Below are 19,451 nucleotides of genomic sequence, written 5' to 3'. Positions count from 1 at the left end.
AGCTAGAGCTAATGGGCCAAGCAGTGATTTAAATAATATAGTTTCTGTGTGATTATTTCAGGTCTGAGCATCCAGGCAGCCAGGAAACCAACAAGGGGCCCCTCTTACAACATTGTTCCACCTTGACTGAAGGTCAGAGAGTTTGAGCTTATTTTTACTCTTTCAAAGAAGTTGACAACATGTGTGGCTACAACCAAGATATCCTGACTGAGGGTGTGTTTACTTGGTGTTTTAGACATTAAGATGCCCAAAGAGGTGGATCTGCTCCACCCTGACCAAAGGTCAAAGAATTCAAGCCTATTCCTGCTCCTTCTTTAAAATAGAAGGTTTGACATAGGGAGTGGCTGCCTACAAGATACTTGGTCTAAACTGTATTCACTGCATATACTTCCCAAAAAACCAGAATGCTTAACTCAGGAAATAGTGGCTTGATGTCTCAAGTACTGAAGGAATTAACTGTTCTGGTTGTCTTTGTATCATGTTAAAGCGGTCTTTTGCCTTCTTCTCTCACTTTGAATTGGGGTATATATACATATAGAAAATAAACACAGGCGGATTCAGTATTCATTGAGTTGTCCTCCGGGCACTATCCTATGTCTCTGTATTTCTTTGTAGCTCTGTCTATTCTGCCTAACATTTCTAATCCACGCATCCCTACCCTAGAATGTATGAACCCATTGTGTCTGGACCGCAACAAATGTAACCCCAATATATGGTCTATGACAGAAGACCCATCTTAAATCCAGATCATGTAAGGACAGGAGACCCACCCTAAATCTGGGCTACACCTTCTTATGGTAGCCTACATCAAAGGACATGGAAGAAAGCTTTTGCTTTTAAACTGCTTGCCGTCACTCTTGCTGACAAGTTCACTGATCCTGCTGCTGAGGCATTCCTCGCTGGTATTAAGAACCTAGCTCTACAGGATTCCAGCACAGACTGAAGACCAGCCAAGACACTGAACATCATGGACTGAACAACTACCAGATTTTGAGCCTTTCCATTAGGAGACAGCCACTGTTGGACTAGCTAGCTTACAGCATGGAGCCACTCTAATAAATCCCCTTTTAATATACATTCCTCCACAGACTCCTGACACTGTGTTCCACACATACAAGGGTGAGGAAAACACGGTCATGATAAAGGAAGAAATACTAGACACCAAAGACTAAAAGAGAACTTTAAGAAGGCAAGAAGGGGAACCTTGCAGGTGGGTAGATTAAGCAAAAAGGAGTGGGTGGGGAAATGGAAGAGAAGAAGTGAGGAGTCAGCCAAAACCAAGGATTATGAAAAGCCATACATATGCATCATACTTGGTGAGCTATCTTTAAAACAAAAACAAATCTAAGTATGAAGAGGTAGCCTGCACAGGTTATTAAAAGTCCAGGGCCAGGGGATGGGGGGTACCTCCTTATGGGCTATTAGTCAGGGAGGTCCCTAAGGCCCCCCAAACAATACAAGCAATTGCCACTGTTGGTGGCTGTCCACCAGAGCTAGACAGTAGATGTTATTACTGAAGACACCACATAGCTGATCACAGGAAATGACATAGGGCTGCTTCCTCCCTGCTGGGCAGCCCTCACAGTGATGGAAATCGCGATGCAAGTATCTGGGGTTAGACTGTCATCAACAGGCTTACTCATCTGGACTACATTACTAACCTGCCAGGCAAGATGTGCCCACTGATGCAATAGGAGCAAATTACAGGAATAATCAATGACTTTCTAATTAGAACAGAAGGGAATTCACTCTGGTACTATAAACTGGTAAAAGGCTCCCATGGCTGGGAGGTCACAGGCCCTAGTGAAGTAACTACAGCTGTAGACTTACAGAATGAAATGCCCACCAAATTATCTTCTAAATTACTATGTCTAGGGCCACAGATCAATGCTGCTGTTGACTTTGATTAGACCAGTTCTTTTTGCAATGGGCAGTGGTAAAATGCAGACTAAAACACGAACAGTGATGAGAATAACTAACTGGCTAGTGAAGGCTCGGGAGACCTGTATTATCCCTCTAATTCAGGGACCATCAACAGAGGGGATAGGGTGGGATGCTGTGTTCCCTATAAGGCTTGGCATGGCACTCCTGAACTCAAAGCAGCTGTAATCACCTATATGAGACCCATAGAAGATTGGGCTCATTAACATCTGTCTGTATTTACAGGCAGTTAAAAGTAGCTATGGAGTAGGGCTCCATGAGACCCCCCCCCAAAAAAATCCATAAACAGTTAATAGTTGCTGAGGGAGTGAAGGAGGCTTCCTTTGGTGGTGTAGTCACTATAGTGAGGTGCTCTATGGCCCTGTAAATAACCCCTCACCTATATTGCCTAAACAACCCTGAGAGTCACTGGGTCACCAAAAAAAAAAAAAAAAAAAAAAAAAACCAACTCATCAAAGTAGAAAGAGACAAATTGGAAAGTGGAAGGGAATCACCGGAATAGAAGGAGAACACACACATAATAAGGTAATGGGGTGAATATGGCTAATACATCATATTCGTGTACAAAATTGTTGGGACACTATGTATAATTCCTGTATTAATAAAAACATTAAAGATGAGGGAAGCATTTCTAAAATGAAAAAAATGCTAGATGTAGTAACAGCAGATTAAACACCAAAGTGAAATTGTAAATAATAGAATACAACTATCAAAGCAAAACAGAGGAATTAAAAAACAAGCAATCCCACAGTATCAGAATTTATTAAGCATAGTGTGTGTGTGTGTGTGTGCGCGCGCGCACGTGCACACACACAGGTAGCATAATTAATAAAAACTCAGGGTCGGAAAGTGGGGTTCAACCTGAAGATCCGAAAAGCAATATAGCCAGTCACTGGCTCTTACCTTTCCCTCACTCTGAAACAGCAATCCTTCCTCCAAGAATCTCAGAATAATACTGTGTCTGAGAGCTTTTCCTCCCTGCCTCCCCCTGTCTTATATTCCTCTCTAGGGCTGGGATTAAAGGCATGCACCACCCGACTTCTATAGCAACGCTACTGGGATTAAAGGTGTGTGACATTATGGCTACTGGGATTTAAAGTGTGTGTTATTGTGGTTACTAGGATTAAAGGTGTGTGTCATTGTGGCTACTGGGATTAAAGGTGTGTGTTACCATAATCTGGTCTGTAAGGCTGACCAGTGGGACAGCTTTACTCTCAGATCTTATTAAAATACAATTAAAACGCCACTACATATGTGTATATGTGTGTGTGCGCGCGCACACATGCGCGTACGTGTACACATGGAGCCCAAAAGTCAGCTGGGGTACAGAACCAAAAAAAGGAAGGCAAAATAGTCACTGGTCCAGAACGTACCAAATCTGATGAAGACAGTGACAGCTCCAAGAAAATCCAATGAATATTAAGAAGAAAAACATTTCTAAAAACACTGAAGCAAAACACAACCAGATTGTTCGAAACAAAATGCAAGCAATCAGGAAGGGGCGAGTCCCTAATGCAGAGAGAGGACGCCAGCACTCCAGACAGCTAGGCAGCCTGAAGCCGGCCATCAGCGCTAACAAGTCAAAGACAGAAAAGCGTTAAAAGCCACACATGCTAAAAAATATCTTTCAAAAATTAATACAAAATAAATTTCTTTTCGCTAATCAGAGCTGAGGGTTCATCACAAGCTGATCATATAACTATGAAAAGAATTTCTTCAGGCGAACAAGAACAACAGATGGAACCTGGACCTACCAAAGTAACAATGAGTGCCTGAAATGGTAACACAATGCTGACATAAGAGGTGGTGGCGGGGAGAAAGCAGAAATCTTTAATAAATAAATAAAGAAAGAAAGAATATTTCTTCAGAGTCGCTTTTAAGAAAGAACTTTAAAGAAGCGATTGATTAGACTCCGAAGTGAAATGCATGACAGAGAGAACAAAGATGTGGTGGGTGAGCAGTTAAAGTCAATCATTAGATGTCTACGTTGTGTATGGAAACGTTCTGTGCGAAGCCTGTGCTGAGCTAAAGCTACAAACCCTACAGTGGCCACCAGGAAGCAAAACAGAATCAACCCTAATAATGAGCAGTGGGATACAGGCTGGCGTCATCCTCTCATGGCAGAGACAGAGGCTAAGGTTCACCCTCACAGTGAAGGGCGACAATAGTATGGCAAACAGGACACAAATGCTGGCTCCTCCCTTCAGTGCAGACCTGCTGCTTGACTTACTAAGTCTAAAAATACCACAGCTATCCTAACTGCTCTCCAAAACAATAGCCAGTTATATTAAGAATGAGCATTCCTAACAATGACTAAGACTCTTGCTTTCTGATAGTTTCTGGCTTTTTACACTTTACTCCTAAGTCAATCCATTCTTCCGTGTACAAAATACACTGTGTTCTTGCCTTCATAAAATTCTCTTCGCAGCACTACTGGCCAGTCTTTGTGTACAGTGGATCTGCTGTCCACTGGATGCCAGCAGCACCTACCCAGCTGTGAAAATCAACTCTCCAAAAGTCATCACACTTACCTGGTGGAGCAAAGCTAACTTCAGCATTTGAGACTGTGGTGCTTTGCATTACAATTAAAAGCACCCAAGTTTATGGCCTGGGTTAACTCTAAGTACTAGCAACATTCAACTGCCATTGCCGAAGTGTCTAAGTAACAGTAGTTAAGACCTAGTGCCCAAGTGTCTTGATCTTGCATTCACTCAATAGTTCACGCACAAGCCTCAGTTATCTCTCAACATTTCTCAAAGGCCATATCAAAACCAAAACCTTTATTTACTGAGCTGAACAAACTGTAAGGTGAAGGGAAATTTCAAGCACATGAAAGGGCATGTGCTAACAAGTGACATCATCCAATAAAGAGAAGGGTCACCTAAGCAGGAGCTGTTTGAAGTTAACCCATATCTGTTTTCTTGAACAGCCATAAAAAATTGTCACTGGTCTTTCTACCACATTCCAGGTTTGGTCTCTCTTCTGAAGTATGTCTGAACCCAGCCAGTCACTGGTATTTCAAGTATCAGCACGGGCTCCAATGACAGACACTAAATATGAACTCTTTGTTACTGTCTTCAAACTCCCCTACAGCAACTGCAAATACAACTTCAAAAAGAAAATACACAAACTACAACCATACTGTCAGGACCATAAAGTCAGGTTCTTAATATTACGCATAACCCTCTAAAAGACAGTTTCTAAACAAAAACGCATTAGAATTTTAGCCCAGAGAACAAACTTCTCTTTATTACAGGCACCTGCATCTCCTGGACACTAGCAGTACATTACTGAAAAGCACTGACGTAGTAAGACTCTGCCCCGGGCTGCCTGAAGCAAAACTACGTGAATGGATCTGTTCTGCAAAAGGTGTGGTGCTTGGCTCACACGAGAAACCCCATCAGCCTACACAGAGGCTATTCATTGACAAGATATAATTAAAGGGATTATTAAAAATAACAAATGTGAAATACAAAGTTAAGATTTCCAATTTAGAAAATCAGAAAAAAGGTGGAGCCTTCACCAATTATGCAATAATTGGAAGATGGCGCTTTACACCAGTATGGTACTATCCAAAAAGCAACTAATAAGACAGGTTTAGTTAATATCAAACCTGGAAATGTTACACTCAATCATCCATATATTTGGAGTTTAAAGCTGACCAAGAGAGTAGGAGAGAATCTAAGATTAACCAAGAACCTAAAGGAATAATCACCATTAATGGTTTGGGACAAATAAAAAGAAAAAAAAGTGGGGAACCACAACTACATGGAATCTAAAACACAGACAGTAGACATTTTTAAGAAACAACTCTACATATGATCTAAGACTGAGGAGAAAAATGCTAGAAAGAATTAAATTGCTTCACACATGTGAATTCACAATTCTACACTATCGCTACACCTGTCAGACAAAGTATTTAAAGTAACCTGTCCAACCTTACAAACTTGGAGAACCTGTCCTGAAAAGGAACCACTGAATCCAGTTACATCCTACCTAGCTGAGACAGGTGCAATGCAGTGCTTAGGGGAAGAGCTCAAAACCCTGAGATACTGCAGTACACCAAAGGTACCAGTGTCCATTTTCTCCTGGCCTACAGGCCTTCCCTGTCTTAAAAGCTGAAGTCCTAAAAGTTACCAGGCATGCCTATATCCCCACCATCCATCTCCTCTCCCCATCTTCCTACCCCACACACAAACAACGAGGAAAGCTGACAACGACATTCTCTCTACACAAAGACATTTAGAACTAAGACTTGAAGAGATCTGCTCGAAACCATGATGTAAGTCGAGGTGGGCCAGATGGGGACTCTGGCAAACCAGATACAAAAGCCAAGCAGTTTCAAGAGAAGAACAGTGTTTAACAATCTGAATAGGGCAGGCAACAGTGGTAGAGAACAAAGAGAAAATCCGATGAGTTTCAACCTGAAGACTTTCTGGTCCCCAGGCCACTGCGCTGGAATCACAACTAGGCCTTAGAGGCAATGCTCCAACAGTATGACCAATGCCTTTTTCAAGTAAGCTAATTCAAATGGCTTTTTGATTCTTGCAGCCAAATAATCCTCAAGCCATTAAGGAAGGTCAAAGAAAAGACACCAAGTAAGCAGTGGCTAATACAAAATTGCTAAATTTCTCCTTCTGGCGTGTCCTGTCAATAATCCATACATTCCAAATGCTTGGCTCCAGGGAGTTCTTTTCATTTCTTTCTGGAAGGATGAGCAAAGGGAAATATATGGACCTGCCCCACTTGCTTTTAAAATTGTAAAGCACTTTTCCTTGTGCTAACAGTGCCAGTCTGGATACCCTCAACTAACACTCAAGCTAGGCCCTAAGAGTTTCCTACCCTGCCTCAAACACTCGGAGTGGCTGCAATTTTTTTTAACTACTTGGTCCACTTCACACACACACACACACAAAAGGAAACAAACAAAAAACAGTCTCCATAATTAATACGTTAAATAAGTAATAAATAATATATTAAATAAATTACCCCGATTGCTTTTCAATCATGAGATAGAGCCACCAATGCCCTCCAAGTTGGAAAGCCTGACTGCACAGTTAGAAAGACCAGCAACAAAATAGCCTTTCTCTGTGCCAAGACAAATGGGAGGCAACTTCTGTTATCTTCCTTTACCCCTTCACCTAAGTTTTTCACATCTTCGTGTGTGGCTAAGACTTCCCTACTTAGGACTGGAAATTCCCCTTTAAACAACCTGCTACATTACGATTTGCATTGGTAGAGTTCCTTCCCCAGATACTCAAGCTTTGGAGTTAAAGTAAAAAGTACCATCCTTCCTCTCAGAGGATTTCTTCTGCTTCTAGACTTAGCCCCGGAATGCAAAGGCTAGAAAAGGCTAGAAAAATCTCTCACTGTAGTTCTGGGGCCTTGACTGCAGTATGTATAGTCAACAACTGAGAAAAACCACAGGGTATACTACAAATTCCTTTTCCGATCCATTGAGCATCAGTCGCAGCTCAGATTGTGAACCCGCTTCTTCCCCAATTCCCTAGGATCCCTTTATGTCTCATAAGTCAGTTACTGACAGCAGAACTAATTGTTCAATTCACTGTCAACCCGTGGCTCACAGCTCTTCCTGAAGAACACATCAAGTATGAATAACCAGAATATTCCTTGAAAAGTGCTCATGTATTTTGAAAGATTAAGTGGCACTATCTGAAATGACATCAGTCATAGCAGGCACTAGGCTGCCATTTACAAAAAATAAAAAAAAAAGCTTAGACATTAAAACAAAATCATCTTTGCATAAATAAATACTCCATCTTCCCTGAATATTCTATGTTCTAAGTATTTTCATACATAAGAAATTTGAGTCTCAACATAAATAACACTGCTAACAAGGTAGGAAGAAGCAAAGGAAACAGGCGTTTTAGAAGCAACTGAAAAATTACAAAGCTAAAAAGAACTGCGAATATGAATTCCAGGATGCGTCAAGGCCATTAGCGCCGTGTCTCAGCGGTATTGCTCACCACCCAATAAATGCCTTAATGCCTGAAGCTAAGCCACCTCCAACTGATAGGTTTTTTAAAGAGGGTAAGCAAAGTGAACGGACTGTCACCAAGCCATACCAGGGCTTTAGATTGTACTGTCACTGTGGTTTTAGCCAGACCATTTTCTGATAGCGCAGTCCGGTTGCTTGGCCAGCCTGGGGGCGACGTGACAGCGATGCAAACAGCCGCACCTGAGGTTCGGGCAGCGCCGGGACCCGGGTTCGGACGCTGACAGGGAAGGATGCTGCTGCGGACAAAGTGCACCGTCCTCCTCCCGCCCGCGCCCCCAACGCAGCGAGGCCACAGCGCCCGGCCGCAGTCCGGACCCGGCCCGCTGGCTCCCCGCTCCCCCGCCCCGCTCACCCGGAGGCGCAGCCTCTCAGCTCCCGGGCATGTCACCCGCCCGTCACGGCCCGCAACGCCCGGTGGCGCGAGCCGCAGCGCAGCGGCGCCTCCCTCGCCCGCCCCGGCCTGAAACGCCACCGCCGCCGCCTCCCCACGCCGCCCACTCACTCTCGCGAGAGCAATCGCACCTCTCGCGAGAACGACCCCGTGGCCGAGCCCGCGCAAAAGGAACAAGGGGGGGTAAGAAAAAACCTTCCCACGTGCTCTGGAGGGCAAAGCTGCGGGCCTGTCACGTGACGCCGAGACGCCCTTTCTATTGGCCAGGTGCCCCGTGGCCCGTGGGAGCTTTTAACGCGAAGCTGACCTACGAACTCTCCGCTGACGTCTTGCGCGCTTCCTGGCCGTTGCCTTGGGAACGGCTTAACCCTTTCTGCCTGCGGAACACCCTAGCCTAGCTCCCTTGCCTCAGTCTGTGTGCCTTGGGCCGCCCCGCCTCCCAGGGGCTGGTTCCCCACATCGACTGCCCACTAGATGGGGGGTCCAGGCACCATCCATCCTTCAGAATGGCTCTGCTCGGTTCCCAGCACCTTCAGGGAAAACCACGCGTCTCGCGCCAGGCTTCGGGCCCTATCTGAACCTCCAGTCGGTCCAAGGGGAGCGCTCCCCCCATGTGGCATCGAAATTGGGAAATAAGACCCCGATCACCAAGAAGCCAAACCTCAGGTGACAAGCTGTGTGACTCCAGTTTAAATCAGAAGGACCAGTGCAGTCAAGTTGCATGGTCCTCTCAAGGACATCCGTTCCTCAGATTGGCTGATTGATGAGAAAGACATTTTGAAGTGTTCCCTTCTTTTGATTCGTCCTCTTCAGGGCAGAGGGATAAGAAAGAAAGAATGCATTCTGTTTTCCTACACGTGTTAGGCATTATTCCCAGTTGTCTACTGAACTATGATGAAGACAAATAGTCTTAAGTTGTCGAGATCTGTAGGGAGAGGGGGAATATCTGTAGGTGTTAAACAATTGAGCCAAACTTGGGGGCGGTGCTCTTGGTGGGGAAGGGGGAGATTCAGGCAGTGCTTTGGGTAACAGCCCTACAAGAAACGGAAGAGCGTTTCTAGCAAAAATAAGGCTACTTCACAGACCGAAGACTGGGATCAAATCTAGCGTATTTGGATGACAGGAAATAAACCCGCAAAGATACTAGAGGCTAGATTCCCTACAGCCTTTTTAACCAAGAAAGGAATTGGCAATCTAGTCTACAGTGGAAAGCATTGAAGACTCACAAAAAAAAAGGGGAAATATCCACAATTAACTTAAAAAAATAGTAAGGGCTTCCCTGTAGCTAACGAATTTTACGGAAGTCAAAGAAGAAGCAAGGGATCTTATACAGATGAGAGACGACTGTGCGAGACTCAGTTTCCAGTGACCTAGACATTCTCCCAAATCTATTAAGTCAGCACCTGTGCTGCCTCCTCCCTTCTGTTAAAATATTTCTCCTACCTAATAGGAATAAATGGAAGGTTTTGCTTTTGTTTTGTTGTTTTGTATTTTTCTGTTTTGTTTTAACTACTTGAGAAAACGAATAGCCAGAAAGGGTTCTCACCTTTGGTTTTCTTCCCTCCATTTTCACTACACAGATACCTGCATCTCTAAGTTAGTTCCAAGCAAAATGGAATATAAAATAATGTTTCTTGTAGATATTTATTAGAGTGAGATTTGAAAAGATAGAAGTTGGAGGCTGGAAAATAAAGAGTTTAATAAAACAAAACCAGGAAGTCTTCCATTGTGAAACCCTCCCACTAACTATGGACTAAATCAAGGCTCTTTATGGTCCTGAGTTTCAACTTCCTGGCATATAAAACAGTGCAATTCGCTCTCCACACAGGGTGGTGAAGACAGAATTCCATTTTGTGATGCAGGCACTGGCAGAGGAGGTCGGGAAGGGAAATGAACTTTTATGAAAGGCATAAGAGTCAACAAGCAGCACAAGCCAACTGGGAACCTGTAACTGATGGAGGCAGATACCAGGAATGCTTTCCTAAGAAGTGCTGGTCCTGGGTGTGAAAACGGAAGAACTACCACCTGCTCGGCCTCACAGTCCCTTTCCCTGGAGCCACTGTGAGTCTGTGTAGCATCCAAAACATCAAATGTGCCTGGTCAGAGTAAGAACGAAACTGCAAGTAGTCTTTTAAAGGTCAGAGGCTACGTCTGAAAGTTAACACCTTGGTTTTAATACAAAGAGTTAATTTACTTTTTAAGAAGAGGAAAATGTGTCAGAAATATTTTAACCAGACAGTTAGTTAAAATACCAAATAAGGCCGGTTTCAAGGCTGGTTTAGAGTGCATTTTGAAATGTCTGCAGCTCTCAGGATGATTAATTGAAGCAGCTGCTTGGTGTTGCTAATTTAGATGAGCAGAGGGCTCAACTCTACCATCCTAACATATTAACAGGATCATAAAGCATCCTGACTTACTCTAGTAGGGAAGTGGTTGTGGTCCCTTATGCTTGCTGTTTGGAATAAAATGTAAGAACTCCTACAGAGGTCCTAGTTCTTAGATTCTTTTAAAACATCACACACACACACACAGTTTTACTCTAATATAATTTACATGCCATGCAAGTGCATGTTTTCTGTACAGTCACAGAACTGTGCAGCTATCACTGTAATCTAATTCTCAAAATAACTTAGTTCTCCTATTTTAAAAAAAAAACTGCCTATTAGCAACCAATAATCCTCTATTTCACCCTCAACCCTAAGCAATTGATAATCATCTTCGTTTCTATTAACTTACCTAACCTGGGTACTTAATATTAATGAAATTAAATTGTAATATGGTCTTTTATGTCTCAGTTTATCCACTTAGCGCATTATTTTTCAAGGGTCACCCATAGCATGACATTATCAGTTTTTCATTTATTTTTATTGACAGATGATGATTCTATTCTGTGCATATAGAACATTGTATTGATCACTGTATTAGTCGATAGACATGTGGATTACTTCTACTATTGTGGACAATTTGTGTTGAACATTTCATCACATATTATGTGGTATTGTTTCCCATTCTGGTGGCACACACCTTTAATCCCAGCACATGGGAGGCAGAGGCAGGCAGATCTCTGTGAGTTCACAGCCAGCCTGGTCTACAAGAGCTAGTTCCAGGACATGCTCCAAAGCTATAGAGAAACCCTGTCTCAAAAAAAAAAACAAAACAAAAAGTACAAAACAAAACAAAAACTATGTAACACATTATAGGGCTGAAGAGATGGCTCAGCAGTTGGAGCCCTGGCTGCTCTTCCAAGGGACCTAGATTAGGTTCCCAGAACCCACATGACAGCTAACACTGCCCACCACTACAGTTCCAGCGGACCCCATGCCCACTTCTGACCTCTATGGGCACCGCATGCACCTGGTGCACCTACGTGGATGCAGCGAAGACACATACATAACATAAATCTTTCTAGAACTAAAAACACATAAATTTCTCTAGCATACAAAGTTGTTACTTGAGTCCAAGCATGCTTTCTCTGTTCCTGCGGCTTTTCATTTTTAGTCTGTTCTGCTAAGCATGATAGTACATTCACAGGAATATCTGTGCTCATTTACACGTGACCCTGTCATTCACCTGCTTAAAATCCTCGGGCTCTCCCCATGGCCTGCCTTGATTTCTTGGCTCTCATGTCATTCAGCTTCTCAGATCGGGAGCAGGCCCTGCCTCAGCCCCTCCCCTCAGACAGTGCCTTCGGTAGCTTTGCCTGTATACACCCTTCATCTAGGACCGCCCAGAACCCGAGGACTTTCAGCTCTGCTGTCACTTCTTCAGGAACCCCTGTCCTAAGTCCCTATATGAAGTGCATTCCCCTTTATGGAGGACTCTGCCTTCTCTCTGAAGCATCTGTCAACACAGAACGGTTTTCATTTGTGTGGTTATATTTAACCAGGGACTGTCTCTTCCACTAGACCAAAGGATCGGAGCAGGAATCACACCTATATTTCTTAGCAGTGACTGGCACACTATAGGATGGAGGAAGAAAGGAGGTGGAGAGAAAAAAAGAGGTCTCCTCCATGACTATTATGTTTTTCTTGACTTAAAAGGAACCATCATTAAGATCTAGGTAAAATTACAATCTAAACTTGTGCTGGGCTAAGGGCAACTGATCCCAAGGGCTGCTGTAGGCTGGTTCCAAATCAAAGAAGAATCCGAGTGTCCCCACCCCCAGAAAAGGAGTGAGAAGGAGGTCAGTGTACAAAAGACTGAAGACAGCCGGCTGCCAAGTTAGAGAACACAGTCTGAGTCTAAGGACACCTATGAAAGAAAGCATCAGAGAAGCCCTCTCCCTGCCCTGGCAAATATTTGGTTTTTGCTTTTGTTTATTATAGGCCTGAGAATTGAACTGAGGGCCTCAGGAATACTGGGGTATGGACATCCCCAGCCCTGTTTTTACTTTCTGTTCTGAGACAGTGTCCCGCTAAATTAACCCAAGCTGACCTGGATGGAACTCACTTTGAGTTCTCAGGCAAGCCCTGAGCTTGGGATCCTCGGGCCTCACCCTCCTGACAGCTGGGATTACAAGCCAGGCCTGGCTCCACAGGGATATTGTAGTGGACTAAGTTTTTAATGGTCAAATCAGTACTGTCCTCGCTGTTGTCTTGTAATTAGTGGAAATGATGCTTTCACTTGTAGACGTGGTCCAGTGGAGCCAAGATACTTGTGTGATAGGCACATAAAAGAATTATGGCCCAGCAACATTGAATGATCACATCCGGCACTAAATGTCATAGTTCATACTACAATCAAGTAATGAAGTCTGGCCCTGCCTTCCAGTGAAACTGAGCATACTACACAAAACTGACTCTTGACTTAATCCCCCCGATGCCATTCTGACTACAAAGGAAGGCATCATCTTTCCCCAGAAGCTTTGGGGCTTTACACCAGCAAACTTGGATAGCCAAAGCAGATTCCAGGTCGTTTCCTGTTTGAAAACTTGACTCTCCCCTTGGCTGAGTGGCTGGATTCCTCCCTGAGCCATGCTGCATGAGTGATGGACCCAGCTGTCAGTTCACTTGTAAGAGCCATGTCAAGTCCTCGTACACATCCTTCAGTTCTTATATTTGTTTTTTTTTTGTTTTGTTTTGTTTTGTTTTGCTTTGTTTAATGGGCGTAAGTTAATACATACTCATTGTGGTGAAAATTTAAGAAAGGAAAGAGAAACCCTCTTGTATTGTGGTTGCTTTGCATGCATTATTACTTGATAATAAGCCAATGTAAGGATTCTGTAAGTAGAAAGATAAAAGTTATATAGACCATTTCAATACATTAAGGGCTTTCTAAATTGAAGTGACGAAGTTTTACAGTATTTTTGTTTGTTCGTTTCCACTTTGTTTGAAGTGGTGGGAATCCAACCCTGTCTTGTATTCTACCACTGAGATATCCCCTTAGTCTCTATGGCTTTGTTCTAAGACTGTACTAAAGTGTTAGTGTTACATTGTTGTAATAAAACACCATTCATGACCAAAAGCAATTTAAAAACAAAACATTATTTTAGTTTACGGTGCCAGAGGGCCAGAGCCCACTAATGGCCGGGTGGCAGGAGCAGGAAGTAGATCACATTTTGTTTGTGCACAGGAAACAGAGCGAAAGACAGCAAGGAGTGGTGGAATGAGGTATAAGCAATCAAAACTTGTGTGTGTGTACATTTTGTATGTGTACATACTTGTGTACATACATACATGTATCCATACAAATAACATACTTCCCCCAGCAGGACTCCACCCCCTTAACTTCTCCCAAACAAGAGTCACTGACTGAGGACTAAGCGTTGGAATACTGAGCCCATCGTGAGAGGGACGTTTCTCACTCGGACCACTACAAAGGGCCTATATATCATATTCCAACCTATTAGAACGTTTATAACTTATACAGATAATTATTTTGTAGTAAGTCTCTGGACCTGAGAAACACGACTACACCAGTTTTAGAATATAATACTTATTAATGTTTTAATATATAGACAGTGGTCATTAAATACTCAAATGATTCTAAAACCATGCCTCTTCTTTCCATTTGTGTGTGTGTTTACTGCATATATGTATTCATTCATACATGTGAAGTCTACAGAAGCTAGCAGAAGGTACCAGATTGCTGTGAGCCCCGAAACATGAGTTGAGAACCAAACTCTGGTTCTCCTCAAGAAGAGCAAGTACTCTTAAGTGCTGAGTCATCTTTCCCACCCACCAAGGTTGTATTAATAAAGAGCACAGGGGCTAATACAGAAACACTGCTCCAAGTTAAAGCCTTCTTGACTAGAAAAGAGTTGAAGTGTTATTACATATCATATGCAAATATAATTCTCTTGATTAAATCATCAGAGTGTTAGCTAATCAGTAACTTCCAATGTATAAAAGTCAGGTGTATCTTCTTTTAAGAAAATGTAATGTATAATTATCTAAAATCCAAAAGTAAGCATTCTTGAAAGGATGTAGTCAAGGCAATAGCCTTTAACTTTCATTGCCCTGCTTACTTTAAATGGCCAGTATACACTGTAGCTAAGTGTAGAACAGAAGCACAAAGCCGTATGAAGAGATACTTTGAGATGTCACAAGTTTAAAAAATTATGAAAGTTACCAAGAATTCCAAGAATACTTGGGGATATCTAAATGGAAAAATAATGGCCAATTTTTCATTCAGTTTTTCAAGTATAGCTTTCTCAAAAGGTGAAATAAACATCTTCATCATGTGACTGCATGAGTTGTTCTAAAAGATTCTAGATAACTCCCCTTAGACTATAGGTTCATATGTCAAGGGCAGTTGGTTTTTTGTTTGTTTGTTTGTTTGTTTTTGGCATGCCCTCATAATCACCCTGTGAGACAGACAGAAGAAGATCTTAGAGCAGGATGTTCCTGTGGCCACCATTCCCAGTCTTTGGTTGTTTCTTCTTTTCATGCCAGGAGGTGTGTCTTCATTCATTGGTTAACATGAAATGCCCACATAAGACGAGAGCTTTCCCGAGGGCCCATGCATGTGGAAGAGGAATGTTGTATGTGCACTTCAGTCACTGGATGCTGTACGTAAGTCTAGGGCCGAAGTAGCAGAGCTTGGAAGACACTTGGACTTTAGGAATTCTCTCTTCTACTTGGAATTTTAAGCCATTAATTTATGCTAGATAGGTTTAGTCCTGCTCGCCACCGTATTTTGGTCCCTGTTCGTTTTAGATTCTTTGGGGGACATCTTAAATAGACCTGGCCGCTTCCCACGATGGAGCTTATGAAAGCCAGTTCTATAGTCTGTCTCTTTGGACATGAAAGTAACTGCCATCACTGGCCTGCATCCTTCCCAGGTGAGTTTAGGCTCCATTGTCTGATAGATGTGTCTATGGGAGAAAGAGTCGCATGAGTGTTAGTATAATGCTTAGAACAAAAGAGGCACAGACTCTGCTAGTCTGAGCTAGTCATTCCTCACATTAACCAAGTGAGCTAATATCAGAGGGGAGGTGACTGGGAAACACGTTAGATACAAATTTCAACCTGATTTTATTCCACCTATACAATGGAAGACCTGAACGGATCATATAAACTAAGGTTGAAGGGCCAGCATGCAAGAAATGCCTCAAGTCTCTTTTCCTCTTTCAGGGGAAAAAAGACATTTTTGACTCAAATAAAAGGTGAAAAATAATAATTAGAACTCTCTTAAAATGAGTAAAAAAACAGACTGGCCCTGAACTCAAAGAGATCTGCCTCTACTTCCTGCAGATGGGTTCAAAGGTGTGCACCAGCAAGCCTGGGGGAATTTTTTTTTTTTATGAAAAAAAGCTGTCAAATTTTTTTTTTTTGGAGACAGGGTTTCTCTGTGTAGCCCTGACTGTCCCAGAACTCACTCTGTAGTCCAGGCTGGCCACAAACTCACAGAGATCCACCTTCCTCTGCTTCCTGAGTGCTGGGATCGAAGAAGGCATGAACCACCACCACTCAGCCAAAATACTTCCTAGTATCTATAGTTTTTAAAAATTATTCTCTGTAGAGCCCAAATGTATAAGCTCTTATCCTGTCATTTTATCATATTCTGTTCATATTTCCACACTGATTTTAAAGTTTTTCCTTTGTGTGTCTTTATACCACGTTTGATGGTACAGGCCGCTGCCCTGCTCTGTTAGCGTAATGAGATCCGAGAGACCTTCTTATCTATAAACCTGTGGCCCAGTATAATGGATGCAACACGATTCCCCTGACCTCTTGTTTAACAGTCAAAACCCTTGTAATTTTCTCTTTGTTGATGGCCAGGAGCTGACCCGAAGTCACCGTGTAAGCTCCAGAGGGATGTGAGAGCTGTAGCAAACAAGGCCTCACTTGCATGTCTGGCAGGAAGACGTGACATTTTCAAATGGGAAAGAAAAGTCCCTGTTTCCAAGGTGTCGCTTGGGCTCCAGTGTTAAACTCTTCAAACTTTTCTACGAGTTGACATGTTCTGTAGATTAAAAAGAACAGCAAAAAATCCCACATTTCTTACTCACTTCACTCTGTGTGATCCTGAGACTTCCCCAGCAATTAAGTTTCCAGAATCCACTCAACCGATCTGCTGAGTTTCCTGTTAGCTTCTTAACTTTTTTCTTACTTTTCTCTTCCATCCCGGCATCTTTGGAATCCTTGGAAGTACCTGCAAGGCTATCTATTCTCTAGCTGTTTGGTCACTGTTGTTTTTGATACAAAATCCTCCCATTTAGGTGCTACTAAGGCCATTTTATAAGCGGGTTCCCCTCTCTGCAGAAACGAGTCTTATCCTTGAACACCACACAATACAGTCTAGACCCAGTCATTTCTGTGCATGTGTCCTCCTCCTATCACGATGATCCACATCCTCCCTATGTCGCTCCAGTTTCAAGCTATGATGGAGCTGGTACTGGTCCTCTTGGGGTTTGTTCTGTTTTGTTTTGAGACAGGGCTTCACTAGGTAGTTCTGAACATCCTGGAACTCATTGTGTAGACCAGGCTGGTCTCTGATTCAGAGATCCATCTGCCTCTGCCTCCCGAGTGCACCACCACACCCAGCTGGTCCTCCAGTTTTCCACTCAAGAATGACAATAACCTACAGAGACAAAGCTAATTCTTTGCTTGCCCTGGGTAAGAAGCACCTCCCAAATACTTGCTAGTCACAGGAGAGGGTTCTGAACCCTGCCCCTCTCTTCATTTGTCCACTTTGGCTAATTAATCTTTTATTTTCCTCCAATATTTGATAATTCCAGTTCTTAAAGTAATGAGATGTAAATATATACAAGACGCACAAAAGGCAGAAGTTGCCGCTGAAAGCAGCAAGTCCTCAGTGCTCTGTGCTATGCTTTGTGTCACTGAGCTGCCTTTGTCATGGATCTGTCACTAAGCTGATTCCTAGAACTCTCACCGCACCTCTGTAGCTCTTCCAGTAACACAGGGCTCACTTCTCTTTGAACCAGAGAAGCACAAAAGAATCTCCCGAGTAGTCAGGTGTCCTTCTTTAATGCCACAAAATGTGGCTGCTGCTATTCATTGCGCTTTTCGGAGGACAACCCTTGGATTCAGGTTCAAGGAGACTCTGTCTTCTGCTTGGCTACTACAGTCACAGACATTGCCTGTTAGCCCTTCTTTTCAAGTCATTATGGGAAAGAGGTTATATAGATACTCTTAAAAGGAACCTGTTTTGGTGCTGTCTGTCAAAATGTCTCCAGATACCACAGCCAAGATGCTAGGCCACAGAAAAACAGCCAAACCCTAACATGTATCGTTGGTGCCGCCTTTCCCTCCACCAAGACAACCCTTCCTCCATCCAGCTTGCTTGCTCAAATGTCACTCCCACTCATCTCAGAGCACACAATGCCCATCAACAACATTTCTAAATTAGTGGGCTTAATTATCCTTGCCAACCTTTGTAGCTATAGGATAGACTTTGGAAAATTCTGAGGTAACAGGCATATTTTCTCAAAGAAGTGAATAAGTTAAAATGCTGTGATACCCAAATACAACCCCAAAGAATCCTTTGGATAACAACTTGGCAACGTCTTTCCCTGCAGTCCTTCACAAAGCTCTATGTGCGGTCCATCTCCTTGTCTTTATGAGAGTCTCACTGGCGATAGGTTTCTATAGCTCCTGATGTCCTCCGATTCCACAGTGGACTGCATCGGTTGTCTCTGCTTAATCCTTCCTGATTCAACTCTTCATACATAGTTCATGTCATTCCAGAATCTCAACTCCATTAGAATCAGATATGCATCAGCAGGTATAATCCACATGCGGGTGCTAAGAGGCCGACACTTTCTCTCTGCCTGCCATCTGGTGTCTTTGGGCACTGATAGAAAAGACTCAGTGTGGTGGTTTCAGTAACAAACATCCCCCTTAGGCTCAGGCATTTGAACATGTGGTCCCCAGCTAGAGGAACTATGTCACTGGGGGCAGGCTTTAAGACTACACGACCTCATTCTTCTTCCAGTTCAGTCTTTTAGTACCTCTCCCCAGCATGATCTGGAAAGCCCCATTCCTGTCTCTCTTTCCAAACCCCGCCCACTCAGTCTCTAAACAAAGGCAACGAAAAGCCCAGTTCTGCATGCTTGGTGGCTACTGCAGCTTCCTTCCCTGAAGCTGCCAGTCATGCAAGTACCCATCTACAGCATTTCAGCTTTTGACCGTAAATGGGCACAAAGCCAGCTCGTGTGGACACATCATCACTCCTTGTCTACAACTTATATAATCTCCCTGCTTTAGTTGAGGGTGGGCGGCTTCTCTGGCCTCCATCTTTGGGACTGGAGGATCTACCTGGGAGTTGCTTCGCTCAAATAAACCTGTTGTGATACTTTTTAAATTGGGTTTGATCTGGCTTACTGCATTGGTGGAGAAACCTATTATGGGGTCAAGGGCAGAAACCTTATCAATGTGCTTTCTCAGCTTCCTGTTCCTGCCTGCCACCTGCCGCCAAGACTCCCGCCATTGATGGGATCACCTGTCTGGAAGAGCAAACCCAAATAAACTCTTCCTCCTAGAAGTTGCCTTGGTCCTGCTATTGTGTAACAGCAGCAGAAAACAGAGCTGCAATTTCCAGAGCCCTTTGTCCGCTTAGAGTTCTTTACTTACCAACTTCAACAAATTTCAAAGGAATTTTTTTTTTTTTCGAGACAGGGTTTCTCTGTAGTTTTTT

General features: G+C 43.2%; 1 protein-coding gene across 5 annotated transcripts in view; it reads right to left on the bottom strand.

Annotated features, from left to right (window-relative positions):
• Akap11 (A-kinase anchoring protein 11) overlaps positions 1 to 8,447 on the bottom strand; it is a 42,514-nt gene extending 34,067 nt beyond the window's left edge. For 3 of the 5 annotated variants that reach the window (XM_057785779.1, XM_057785782.1, XM_057785783.1), the window contains exon 1: positions 8,313 to 8,447. The gene's annotated coding sequence lies outside the window, so the exon portion shown is untranslated. Of the gene's footprint in view, positions 1 to 8,027; positions 8,259 to 8,312 lie in introns of those variants that run through there. The other 2 variants (XM_057785781.1, XM_057785780.1) reach the window with 2 other exon arrangements.
• Positions 8,448 to 19,451: the final 11,004 nt, after the last annotated feature.

This window comes from Chionomys nivalis, chromosome 12, assembly GCF_950005125.1.
Source record: "Chionomys nivalis chromosome 12, mChiNiv1.1, whole genome shotgun sequence".
In the NCBI taxonomy this organism is placed as follows: Eukaryota; Metazoa; Chordata; class Mammalia; order Rodentia; family Cricetidae; genus Chionomys; species Chionomys nivalis.
The sequence above is the reverse complement of the archived record's forward strand: the minus strand, read 5'-3'. Positions and strand labels throughout refer to the sequence as shown.